Genomic DNA, 13,533 nt, shown 5'->3' on the forward strand with positions numbered 1-13,533 from the left:
CTGATATAAATCCCAACGCTTTGATGCATCAAGTGAGCTACAATTTATTGTAGTGTATGTCTCTTCATACAATTCAAAATTCATCAAATAACTTTGGATATTTGTTTATTGGTTTTAGGTTATTAAGACAAAACTAATAATATAATTTATAACATTTTATTGGAATTATAATAATAATATTTTATTAGTAACAATTAATGAATTTCATTTACCATCAACAAGTTTTAGAACATAAGAGCCAACAAGGTCATCACTAGCTAAAGTGACAATTGAATCACCTATTTTTTTTTTTAGAATGAATTCATGGTTATATATGTAAACCCCTATTAGCCACCAAAGGAACCATTTAAGTATTTGTTGGTATTAATAGACACATTCAGCAAAATGGTCACACGTGTGCTTATTATCAAGTAGAAATATTGCATTAGATTACTTCCTCAAATAATTTAAGTTAAGGGCACAGTTTCCTGATTATATAATTAAGTTGGTTAATCTTTACATCATAAGCTTTTGATCAATATTGTATGCCAATTGGTATAAGGGTTGAACATTCCATAGTTCATGTTCATACATAAAATGGTTTAGTAGAATCATTTATAAAACGTCTGCAATTAATTGCTAGACCATTGATTATGATAGCTAAGCTTCCAACATCTGTATGGGGACATGCTATTTTGCATGTTGCATCACTTGTGCATATTAGGCCAACAATTTATCACAAGTACTCGCCATTACAATTACCATATAGCCATGAGTCAAATATTTCTCATCTGAGAAATTTTTGATGTGCAACATATATTCCAAATCCTCCAACACAACGTACTAAAATGGATACTCAAAAGAGCTTGGGAATATATGTCGAAATTGATTCCCTATCAATTATTAAATATCTTGAATCCCTAATGAGTTATGTATTTACTGGACAATTTGTTGATTGTCATTTTAATAAGATAAACTTTCCAAGATTATGGGAAGGAATTCAAAAGTTGGAAAAAGAAACTACATGAATCGTATCATTATTGTCTCATTTAGATCCTCATACAAATCAATATGAACTTGAATTTTAGAAAATAATTCATCTACAAAATATAGCAAAATAATTACCAGACGCATTTGTAGATACAAAGAAATTAACCAAGTTACATATAGAAATTGCAAATGTCTCGTAAAAAAATTGATATCCCAGCACAAGTTGTCATTGATGAATCTAGAACACACCAGAAACGTGGTAGACCAATGGATTCCAAAGATTAAAATCCTTGAAAAAGGAAGAGAGTTAATAACTCGATTAAGAATATCGATGCTTAAAAAAAATCCAAAATTTGACTCCTGACAATAATGTCAAAGAAGATAAAACAACTAAAGATAATAATGAGATTTCGATAAACTATGTCATGATAAGAAAACAATGGAGCCAAACTAATGTAGTTTTTACAACATTTTTGCATATAATGTTGCTCTTGATATTATATATGAAAATGAGGATTCTAAACCAAAATCTGTTAAAGAATGTTGACAAAGAAAAGATTGGTTTTTGTGGAAAGAAGAAATTGAGGCAGAATCAAACTTACTTTCAAAACGTCAAGCTTTTAAACCAGTAGTCAATACATCAGAAGGGGTCAAACCTGTGGGATATAAATGGGTATTTCTAAGAAAACGAAATAAAAATAATAAGATCGCAAGATATATGTAACGACCCAACTTTTTATACTAAGTTGAGGTCATTACTACCAAAAAGATGATAAAACTTTCTTAAATCCAAAAAGAAAAATAACAAATTTCTTAATTTAAAATCTCAAATATTCATCAAAATCATAAATTAGCTAAAGTAAGTAGAAATAAATGTAAAAGTAAGTTCCTAGCTCGAGCCCTATCTAGTTTTAGAAAAACGTAAAATAAATAAAAGTGCATAAATACTGAAATCAAAATCTAATAACATAAGGCGGAAGCAAAAGTGTTCCCCTGTGGTACACCACGATCACTTCTTGTCATTCGCCAGCTTCCCTCTGCTCTTACCTCTACCTCTGCCTAAAAAAATAAACATAAAAGAGTGAGTATAAAATATACTCAATAAGGGACCTACTACTAGTCCCGCTAGGTGACTATTAACTTCCTAATAGAGTCTTGTAAAGTGGTACCCTAAACTGGCACGTTTCCAAACATGCACACTTTGTAATCTCGTAGGAATATCTCTGGTCTTCGGTGAACCCAAAGAAACACCTAGGAAAAAACTGGTATTCGGTGAACACAAAAAACACCTAGGACAAACTGGTCTTTAGTGAACCTCGAAAGGAATACTAAGACAATCGGGCTGTGAGTGACCTCATTGAGGCACTCGTAACATATCATTTCATACTGGACTGGTGATTCCGTCAGACTACACAGTCATAAAAGGTAGTGATCCCAAGGGACACCCATGTGGGTATGACTATAATAGATAAAGCTAATAGTACAACCTATCCATAGCATGTATCATAATATAATATCGTAATCATGGCATGAATATTAACCACAACATTCTTAATCATGAGATTAATAATTCATGCATAACATCAACATCAACATCAACATCAACAGTCATCATCAATATAACTCATTCAGAACTAACAATTATCATAAGCATAGACTAGTGATGACCACCAATCATCATAAATCATAAACACATTATGCATATTAGCTACATTAGCGCATAATGGAAAAAGTTACATGCAAGCTCATACGTCAATTCGAAGATCTAGTAGAAGAATCTCTTACCTAGAAATTAGCTTAATCAAAAAATAATCCTGAAAGCAGTCAAGCTTCCCAAGAGTAAGTCCTAAACAGCAAGGGTAAATAGCTAAGTTCCATAACTAAATTAATAGTTGCTTAAAGATCCAAAAATCCAATTAATTCAACTTACCCAAAGTTGAGGTCAAATCCAATTTACCCTTAGTTGGAAAAATTCCACAACTCAACTCCTAGTTAAAATCTAACTAAATAAATAAAAAAAATTAAATATTTAGAATCCAAACTCAATATTTGTTGGGTATACCAAAAACCTAATTAAAACTTACCAAAAATATGTTAAATAGGAATAAAACTCAGTTGGCAGCTTGGCTTAAGAAAAACGGCTCGGGTGGTGGCTTGGAGGGGCGCACGCAGCTCACGGCTACAAGAGGAGAAGGCTTGGCTGGGTCCTTACATGTGGGGCTCGGATACTGGCTCGGGTTCACGCGGACAGCTCGGCAGCTTGCACAGGCACGCACGACTCAGACTTTGTGTGCGTGACTCGCGGCTGATGAATCGACGGAGGGTTGGATCGATGACTGACGCGGTTGGGCAGACGGCTTGATCTGACGTTTTTGGCAACGGCGGCTGCTTGGCAGACGACACGACATAAAACACCCAACTGCGATGGAGGGGACGAAACGGACGTGAAGCAAAAACAGAGAAGGTTCGACGAAGCTGCTTAAGATGTGACGGTCGGTGATCGACGAGGGAGGCTGGGGCTTCAAACGGACGAACAGCGACATGCGACAGTGGTAGGAGATGGCGGTGGCACGGCGTGCGTAAGGGGTGGCTAAAGCTTTCTTAAAGTTTGAGATTAGGGTTTTTCTTTTAGGGTTGCTTGAGGAAAGGGATGATGAATTGTAAAAGCACGCACTACGAGGCCTATTTAAACAAAATAATAATAATAAAATTATTATTATTTTCTTTTCTTTTCTTTTCTTTTCCCTAAATCTTTTCCAAATAACCAACTCCTTCTATCTCTTCATTTAAAACACATCAAAATCTTCTTTTCAAACTCTAATATTCCCTATCTCTCCAATCACAACACTTTATCTTCCCAAAAATAAATAAATATCCTTACATAATTATATTATCTATATAATATAATTATTTCACTTTCAACTTCAAATAATTACATAACTACAACTATAATTAATCAAAATTCATTTACAAACAATTCCACCAACACAAATAACTTAAAAACAAACAAATTCAATCATCAATTCCAAATTCAATTAATTAGATATTTTTCTAAAGTATCTAATTATTCTCATCTTTACAAATCAAAGATTTCCAACAACTAAATCAATTAACACCCAAAATAGTTCCATCATTAGTCAAAATTAAACTTAAGATAATTAAGAATAAATTACCTTAATTGTGGGTGTTAAATATAAAACTAGACTAGTTGCACAACATTTCACAAAGACCTAGTATTAATATGATGAGACATATTCTCCGTTGATAGATACAATCACATTAAGATTTTTAATTGGCCTGATTGTGTATGAAAATCTGAACATGCATCTTAAGTATGTAATCCAAACAAATTTATATGGATCTCTTGATAATGATATTTATATTAAAGTCCCATATGAATTTAAGATACCTAAAACATATAAATCAAGTTCTCGGGAACTATATTCAATAAAGTTATAGAGATCACTATATGAATTAAAACAATATGGACGGATGTGGTATAAGTGCCTAAGTGTATATTTTTTTAAAAGAAGAATATCAAAATAATTCAATATGTTCATGCATTTTTATAAAGAAATCACAGTTAAAATTTGTTATTATAATTGTATATGTTGATAATTTAAATATAATTGAAACACTTAAAGAGCCTTTAAAAAAGAATATGAGATCGAAAGATCTCTAAAAAATAAATTTTTCTTGGATTAAAAATTTGAGCATTTAACATATGGGATATTTTTCATCAGTCAACTTATACAAGAATTTTTTTGAAAAGATTGTATAAGAATGAAGCACATTCATTGAACACTTCATGTAAGTTCATTCTCTAAATGTAAAGATATATTTCAACCTCGAGATGATAACAAAGAATCTTTAGGTCCAAAAGTACTATATCTTAGTGCAATTGGTGCATTTATATATCTTGTCGATAATGTAAGACCAGATATTGCATTTTTAGTAAATTTATTAACTATATACAGTTCCTTTCCAACAAAAAGGCATTGGAATGGAATTAAGCATATACTCTCACTACAACAAATGTGCCTTTTAATAGCATCCAACCATAGCATATCCAATAACACACTATAAAAAATATAAGGAAAAATGTGGAAAATGAAAAATACTAAGCGCAAAAAAATATTTTTTTTTTAGGTTTTGCCCATGTTACTCTTTCCGGCCCCCAAATGCCCATTTTTCATTTTTTCAGACTCTCGATGAGATCTCTCCCTCAATTCGATCCTCATATCACACATTCACTCTTCGATTTCATTCATTCACACCCATTCACTCTCATCTCGCTATAGGTCTCAAAAATTTCTTCAATTTTGTTCACACCCAAGGTTAGAAAAATTCCTCCCTTGGTTTTCGTTCAAACTAAAGTCTCCAGCCTCTCTTGCTTTCGTTATAATCTCGCTTGCTGGTTTTCATTCGCGTTGAAGCCTTCCCCTCATGATTTGAGGTTCTAGAAAAGGAATTGAATTTTGATCCTCCTTTGTTGGCCAATAAGTGGCTTGGGCTAATAATTAGGGGATGCAATCTCCTGGTTCTTTAGCCTTTTGGGGCATATTAGTGATTTATGTGGAAAGGGGATGAATTCTGGTATGATAATAGACCAATTCAATCAAGGGATGAGAATCGAATAAAGGGTAAATTAATTCTTCTTTCTTAGCTCCCAGCAGGGGATAAGAGAGGGGAATAAGCAAGCCTTCAGTTGAATACTGGTCTTTTTCATGAGAGGAAAAGCCCCAGCCAAGTCACGTCACAGAGGATCGGAGGAAGTAGGTGCCTTACCTAAATTTGAATCTGACATTTGAGAGGCTTGACGAGTATCAGTCCCTGTTCTCGCTGAGTCGGTTGTTCATGAATCAAGCATAATGGCATGCTTCACTCTTACTCTTGGTTGTTTTTCCATATCTATTGATTCATATAAGTGTTGATTTGTGCGTTTTACTCTTCCTTTCATCATTTCTGATGGTGTCTCTAAAATCCAACACTTGTTTTCATATCTCTGAAAGTTTGAGCATATCGATTCAAGCATATGAAGCTCAAACATTCTGATTGTTAGGTAAATAGTTAGGTTTCTACTTTATCATTTATCGTTGGTTGCAATTTTATTTCCTATTTCGTCCTCCTATTGATATCAATCAAATGGTTATCTAAGTTTGATTGAAAAGAGTAATTGGTTTATTAAATTTTTAGATTTATTTTAACTACAAATTTCAAAATTTCATTGTCTCGTCAACTTGGGTTTAGATAGATTCAAATTAAAGTTCTTAGGAACTAGAGGTACACGAAGAAACACACTAACCAGATTGGAAAAAATGTTTATGAGGAACCGTAAACTAAAGTGCACCAAGTTTACAGTTTTTATGACTTATGGGTTCGAAAAGGCAACTTGGGTGTTGATGGGGGATAGAGGTATGATATGGGGGGGTCTCTCTATTAGTGGCTACAATTGTTCTTAACTTGTTGATTCACAGATTACATGGATTTGTTTTTATTCAGTTATTGTAACGTCTCCAAAATTAAGATAATTTTGAAGTTAATTATCTTAATCTTTTTTAATTAGATTTAATTTATTGAACGTTATTTTGAATTTATTTAATAAGAATTATTTAATTTAACCTGCAAAACGTCTTAAAGAGAGCGTGTTTTGCGACTCAACCATCTACTAACCTTGTTTCTGTTTTGCAATTTCAGTTCCAGTACCAATCTATCTTGCCATTGCTATTATGTTTTTTATGTACTAGTTTGCCAGATCTGAACGTGTCATGTGCTGAAGACCGAAGTGCAACAACATACATTTTTCTTCTTCCATTTCGTTCATTTTCATTTTAACTCGAGTGTGTTATCAAATAGGGTGTCTCATCATATTTTCTCCATTTGTCTTTTCATAAAATACAATCGTCATAAGAGTTGAAAATCTTGTGATAAGAGATAACAATGGGTGATTTCTTATTTTGTTACTTGTGTATGTCAAAGTATGTATAAATTGGACATGTTAGATATCATACTATTTAATGATATGGTGACATGTGGTATTCATGATTGAATATGTTGTTTGTACTAATTCATAAATTTAGTTACATGTTTATACTGTCATTTAACTTATTTTACGCTCCAATTTATCATACGTTAGCATTATTATTATAGATTGTGGTGTATAAATTTGTAAATTATTGTAAATATAATGATATATTATAAATGTAGATATTCATAACCTACGTAGGTTACAATTTTCATATAACTCTCACATTCAATTTCATATTGTAACATCCATCCCATTGAATTCCATAATGTAACCTATACCATAATATGTCCTATAAATAGAGGAGTGTGGTGCCTTTGTAAGACACACCACAATTGAGTTCAATTGTCTTCTTTTCTTCCTCTCTTCTCTATTCTTCTCTTTGTTTGTTTCATTATCCTTTATTTCATAACACGTTATCAGCACAACACTCTACAATTTTATTATTTGCAAAAGGTAGGTTATAATATTAGTTTGTTTTTGGTATTTGTGAATATTGCATGAAACAATCCATGTATACATCATGCATAGTTTAAATGTTTGAGAATGTAATATTTTATACCTATGCATGTTGTAATTTTACATATTACATTTACATGGTTATTGTTTGTTAAAAATATTTTTAGTTCATGATAAGATTATGTTTAGTTCATCTGTAATTTCTTTATGATTTATGTGATTGTTTATTTTTTGTTCTTATATCAATTATTTTAAGATCTATGTATAGTTTATGAGTTCTTTATAATTTGTGTTTATAATTTAGTTGTTTACTTTCTATTAGTATAAGTTTTGTAATTGCTTTTATGATCTAAATGCTTTTATCAATTTACTTAAGTATGTTGTAAAATTAACATTTTTGGTGTGTATTGTTGTTAATTTTCCATAGTATGTATATGTAATTTTTATTTGTAATTTTAATTATTGTACATTAACATGCATGTTTTGAATTATTATATATGGATCCCATTGATTTTTGTATCATGTGCATAATATGATATTTATCTAAGTTGTCTTAGAATGCATGTTTGACATGTTTATTAAATTTCTAATATAAGTTAGTTTATTTGTTCTTTATTATAGTTTTACCATGTCAAGTCTTACCAAATTAGAATTTCTAGCTCTTGATATCAATGATGATAATTATTAATCATGGGTGCTTGATGCTGAAATTCATTTGGATGCCATGAATCTTGGAGAAACGATTAAAGAAGGAAACACGACTTCAAGTCAAGAAAAGGCGAAAGCCATGATTTTTCTTCGACATCATCTTCATGAGGGACTAAAGATTGAATATCTTACGATAAAAGATCCCTATGAACTATGGCAAAGTTTAAAAGAAAGGTATGATCATAAAAAAAATGTGATTCTTCCTAAAGCTCGATATGATTGGATGCACTTAAGGTTGCAAGATTTTAAATCAGTAAGTGATTATAATTTCGCATTATTTAAAATTTGTTCAAAATTATTATTATGCGGAGAAAAAGTTACTGATGAAGATATGTTAGAGAAAACATTTTCAACATTTCATGTCTCGAATATGCTCCTGCAGCAGCAATATCGAGAAAGAGGTTTTAAAAAGTATTTCGAACTCATATCATGTCTTCTTGTGGCTGAACAAAATAATGAGTTATTAATGAAAAACCATGAATCTCGACCAACTGGAGCAACACCATTCCCTAAAGCGAATGTTGTATTTTTAAATAATATTAATGGTCGAGGTTGAGGTCGTGGTCGTAATCGTGGCCGAGGTCGTGACCGTGATAGAGGAAGAAGTAATTATACTTTACGTGGTAATAGTCATTTAGATTTTAAGAAAACCACAAATGATGATCATAGAAGGAGGACTCCACAAAATAAGAAAATTAAAAGTGGTGAAAATCAATGCTTTTGTTGTGGTATGAATGGTCATTGGACTCGTACTTGCCGTACGTCCAAGCACTTAGTCGACCTTTATCAAGCCTGATTGAAGGAAAAAGGGAAGAATGTGGAAGTAAACTTTACCTATCAAGATGATGTATTTGACCCTTCCAACATGATCCATTTGGATGTGGCGGACTTCTTTGAGTCTCCTGAAGAGAAAAATGATGTTAATGAAGGAGTAACAACTACTTCCTTTAATTATGATAATGTCCAAAACTAATATTTGCATTATGTTTTCTCTATTTAACATTTACCAGTTTATTTACATTATTTACATTTCAAGGTTAGTTTTTTTTTCTTTTACCAAGAGACTTATTGTAATCGTTTTTTTTTAATGAAGAGTTATGGACATTTCTCATATTTTGGTTGACTCGAAGATGAATAATGAAGACTTATGTTTGGCAGATAGTGCAACTATGCACACAATACTTAAAAGTAAAAAATATTTTTCTACATTGACAATGCTTGAAGCAAATACCAATACAATATCAGGTCTCACAAACTTGATTGAAGGTTCTGGTAGAGCAGTGCCTAAAGGAACAAAATTCACAATTAATAATGCTTTGTTCTCTAGTAAGTAAAAAAGAAACTTATTAAGTTTCAAAGATATACGTCAAAATGGTTATCATGTTGAAACTAACAATAAAAATAATATAGAATATCTTTATATTACATTTATTGTTTCACATGAGAAGCGTATATTGGAAACATTGCCTGCCTTTTCTTCTGGATTATATTATACTCATATACGAGTAATTGAAACATATGCCACCATGAACCCGAAGTTCATGAATTTAAATATGTTTACTGTTTGGCATGATCGATTGGGTCATCCCGGGTCAATAATGATGAGAAGAATTATTGAAAATTCTCACGGACATCCACGAAAGAACCAGAAGATTTTTCAATCCAATGAATTATCATGTATTGCTTGCTCTCAAGGAAAATTAATTATTAGGCCATCACCAGCCAAAGTGGGAGTTGAGTCACCTACATTTTTAGAACGAATTCATGGTGACATATGTGGACCAATCAATCCACCAAGTGGACCATTTAGATATTTCATTGTTTTAATTGATGCATCAAGTAGATGGTCACATGTGTGTTTATTATCAAGTCGAAACCTTGCATTTGCACGATTAATTGCTCAAATAATCAAATTAAGAGCACAGTTTCCTGATTATATAATAAAAAACATTTGGCTTGATAATGCTGGTGAATTTACATTCTAAACATTTAATAATTATTGCATGTCAACTGGGATAAATATTGAACATCCTGTAGCTCATGTTCATACACAAAATGGTTTGGCAGAATCATTTATCAAGCATTTACAATTGATTGCCAGACCATTACTTATGAGAGCAAAACCTCCATTATCTATATGAGGTCATGCTATTTTGCATGCAGCGTCACTTATACACATAAGACCGACATCTTATCATAAGTATTCCCCAACACAATTAGCTTATGGCCAGGAACTAAATATTTCTCATTTGCGAATTTTTGGTTGTGCAGTATATGTTCCAATTTCCCCACCACAACGTACTAAAATGGGACTTCAAAGAAGGTTAGGAATATATATCGGATTTGAATCCCCATCAATTATTAGATATCTTGAACCCTTGACGGGAGATGTATTTACTGCACGATTCGCTGATTATCATTTTAATGAGACAAATTTTTCAACATTAGAGGGAGGAATTAAGAAGTTGGAAAATGAAATTGCATGGAATGTATCGTTATTGTCTCATTTAGATCCTCGTACAAAGCAATGTGAACTAGAAGTTCAAAAAATAATTCATTTACAAAGTGTAGCAAACCAAATGCCAGATGCATTTACAGATACTAAGAAAGTGACTAAGTCATAATTCCAGCTGCAAATGCTCCATCTAGAATTGAAATCCCAACTCAGCAAGTTGATACAATTAATGAATCAGCGTTGCGCCAAAAGCGTGGTAGACTGATGGGTTCAAAGGATAAAAATCCTCAAAAAAGAAAAGTGACCAATAGTCGAAATGACTTAATTGACAATAGAAACATTCAAGAGAAAGTCATAGACACGACTAGTGGTAAAAATGTATAAGAGACTCAAGTATATGAAGATAATAATGAGATCTCGATAAATTATACCATGACAGGAAAAATGTGGAATAGAATTAATGTAGTTGTGGACAACATTTTTGCGTATAATGTTGCACATAATATCATTCATGAAAATGAGGATTATGAACCTAAATCTGTTGACGAATGTCGTAATAGAAAGGATTGGCCCAAATAGAAAGAAGCCATCCAAGCAGAACTAAACTCACTCACGAAACGTGAAGTTTTTGAACCTGTAGTTTATACACCTAAAGGTGTAAAATCTGTGGGATTTAAATGGGTATTTGTGCATAAAAGAAATGAAAATAATGAGGTCACTAGATATAAAGCACGACTTGTTGCACAAGGATTTTCTCAAAGATCAGACATTGATTATGAGGAAACATATTCTTCTGTGGTGGATGCTATTACATTAAGATATTTAATTAGTCTGATTGTATATGAAAATCTTGATATGCATCTTATGGATGTAGTTACAGCATACTTGTATGGATCTTCGGAAAATGAAATCTATATGAAAATCCCTGAAGGATTTAAGATACCTGAATCATATAATTCAAACTCTATTATGTTCAATCAAATTACAAAGATCATTATATGGATTGAAACAATCAGGACGAATGTGGTACAATCGCTTAAGTGAATATTTATTGAAAGAAGGTTATCAAAACAATCCAATTTATCCATGTGTTTTTATTAAGAAATCACGGTCAGGATTTGCGATTATAGCTGTATATGTTGATGATTTAAATATAATTGGAACTCCTAAAGAGCTTTCAAAGGCAATAGAATATCTCAAAAAGGAATTTGAAATGAAAGATCTTGGTAAGACAAAATTTTGCCTTGGCTTACAAATCGAGCATTTAGCCGATAGAATTTTTATTCATCAATCGACATATACAGAAAAGATTTTAAAAAGATTCTACATGGACAAAGCACACCCATTGAACATTCTAATGGTGGTTCGATCACTAGATGTAAAAAATGATATCTTTCGACCTCGAGAAGATAATGAAGAATTACTTGGTCCTGAAGTACCGTACCTTAGTGCAATAGGTGCACTAATGTATCTCGCTAATAACACAAGACCAGATATAGCATTTTCAGTAAATTTGTTAACAAGATATAGTTCTTCTCCAACAAAAAGACATTGGAATGGAGTTAAGCATGTACTTTGTTATCTTCGAGGGACAATTGATATGGGGTTTGTTTTATTCAAATAAATCAAACTTTGATCTAGTTGGTTATGCGGATGCTGGATATTTATCTGATCCTCACAAAGCAAGATCTCAAACAGGTTATCTGTTTACATGTGGAGGATCTGCTATATCTTGGCGGTCTGTAAAGCAAACCATGTCGGCCACTTCATCGAATCATGCAGAAATTCTTGCAATTCATGAAGCTAGTAGAGAATGTGTATGGTTGAGGTCAATGACTCATCATATTCGAGAAACATGTAGTTTGTCTTTCAGTAAAAATTTACTAACAATATTATTTGAAGATAATATCGCATGTATAGCACAAATCAAATGAGGGTATATAAAAGGAGATAGAACAAAACATATCTCACCAAAACTCTTCTATACGCATGACCTTGAAGAAAATGGTGACATCAGTGTTCAACAAATTTCTTCAAAAGACAACTTGGCGGACTTATTCACAAAAGCATTACCCACATCAACATTTGAAAAGCTAGTGCACAACATTGGAATGCGACGACTCAGAGAACTTAAGTGATGTATCCATAAGGGGAGTAGAAATATTGTCCTCAAGGAATGGGAGTACTGCACTTTTTTCCTTGACTATGATTTTTCTCATTGAATTTTCTTATCACGATTTTTAATAAGACATTTATTAATGTATAAAAATTATGTACTCTTTTTCCTTCACTAGGATTTTTTTCCCATCGGGTTTTTTCTAGTAAGGTTTTAACGAGACATTTATTTTTATATAATATGGATATCTAATGGGGAGTATTGTAAATATAATGATATATTATAAATGTAGATATCCATAACCTACATAGGTTACAATTTTCATATAACTCTCACATTCAATTCCATATTGTAACATCCATCCCATTGAATTCCATAATGTAACCTATACCATAATATGTCCTATAAATAGAGGAGTGTGGTGCCTTTGTAAGACACCACAATTGAGTTCAATTGTCTTCTCTTCTTCCTCTCTTCTCTTTGTTTGTTTCATTATCCTTTATTCCATAACATAAATAACTAAATATATTGTTTTAGCATATATATATTATGTAACTTAATTACCTAAAATTTGTATACATTTGAAATGAAACTTGTATATAGACATGAAAATGAAATACATATAAAACACATGCATATGTTGGAATATACGATCTATATTTTTTTAAGTGCACAAAAAGTCAGTCCACTATACCATATCTTATATAACACTACATCTTACACACAAGATGATGTATTCAATATATATTTGTATTTTCAAAAAATATACTACGGTATATTTTCAAGGGAAACTTTTATAAA

At 31.9% G+C, this 13,533-nt stretch overlaps 1 long non-coding RNA gene across 1 annotated transcript; it reads left to right on the forward strand.

Moving 5' to 3' along the window:
• The first annotated feature begins 5,104 nt into the window (after positions 1-5,104).
• Positions 5,105-7,019, forward strand: LOC127149310 (uncharacterized). Its single transcript, XR_007820753.1, has 2 exons — positions 5,105-6,031; positions 6,667-7,019. It is a non-coding gene; the product is annotated as an uncharacterized LOC127149310 (long non-coding RNA).
• The last annotated feature ends 6,514 nt before the right edge of the window (positions 7,020-13,533 follow it).

Source organism: Cucumis melo, chromosome 5, assembly GCF_025177605.1.
Source record: "Cucumis melo cultivar AY chromosome 5, USDA_Cmelo_AY_1.0, whole genome shotgun sequence".
Lineage (NCBI taxonomy): Eukaryota > Viridiplantae > Streptophyta > Magnoliopsida > Cucurbitales > Cucurbitaceae > Cucumis > Cucumis melo.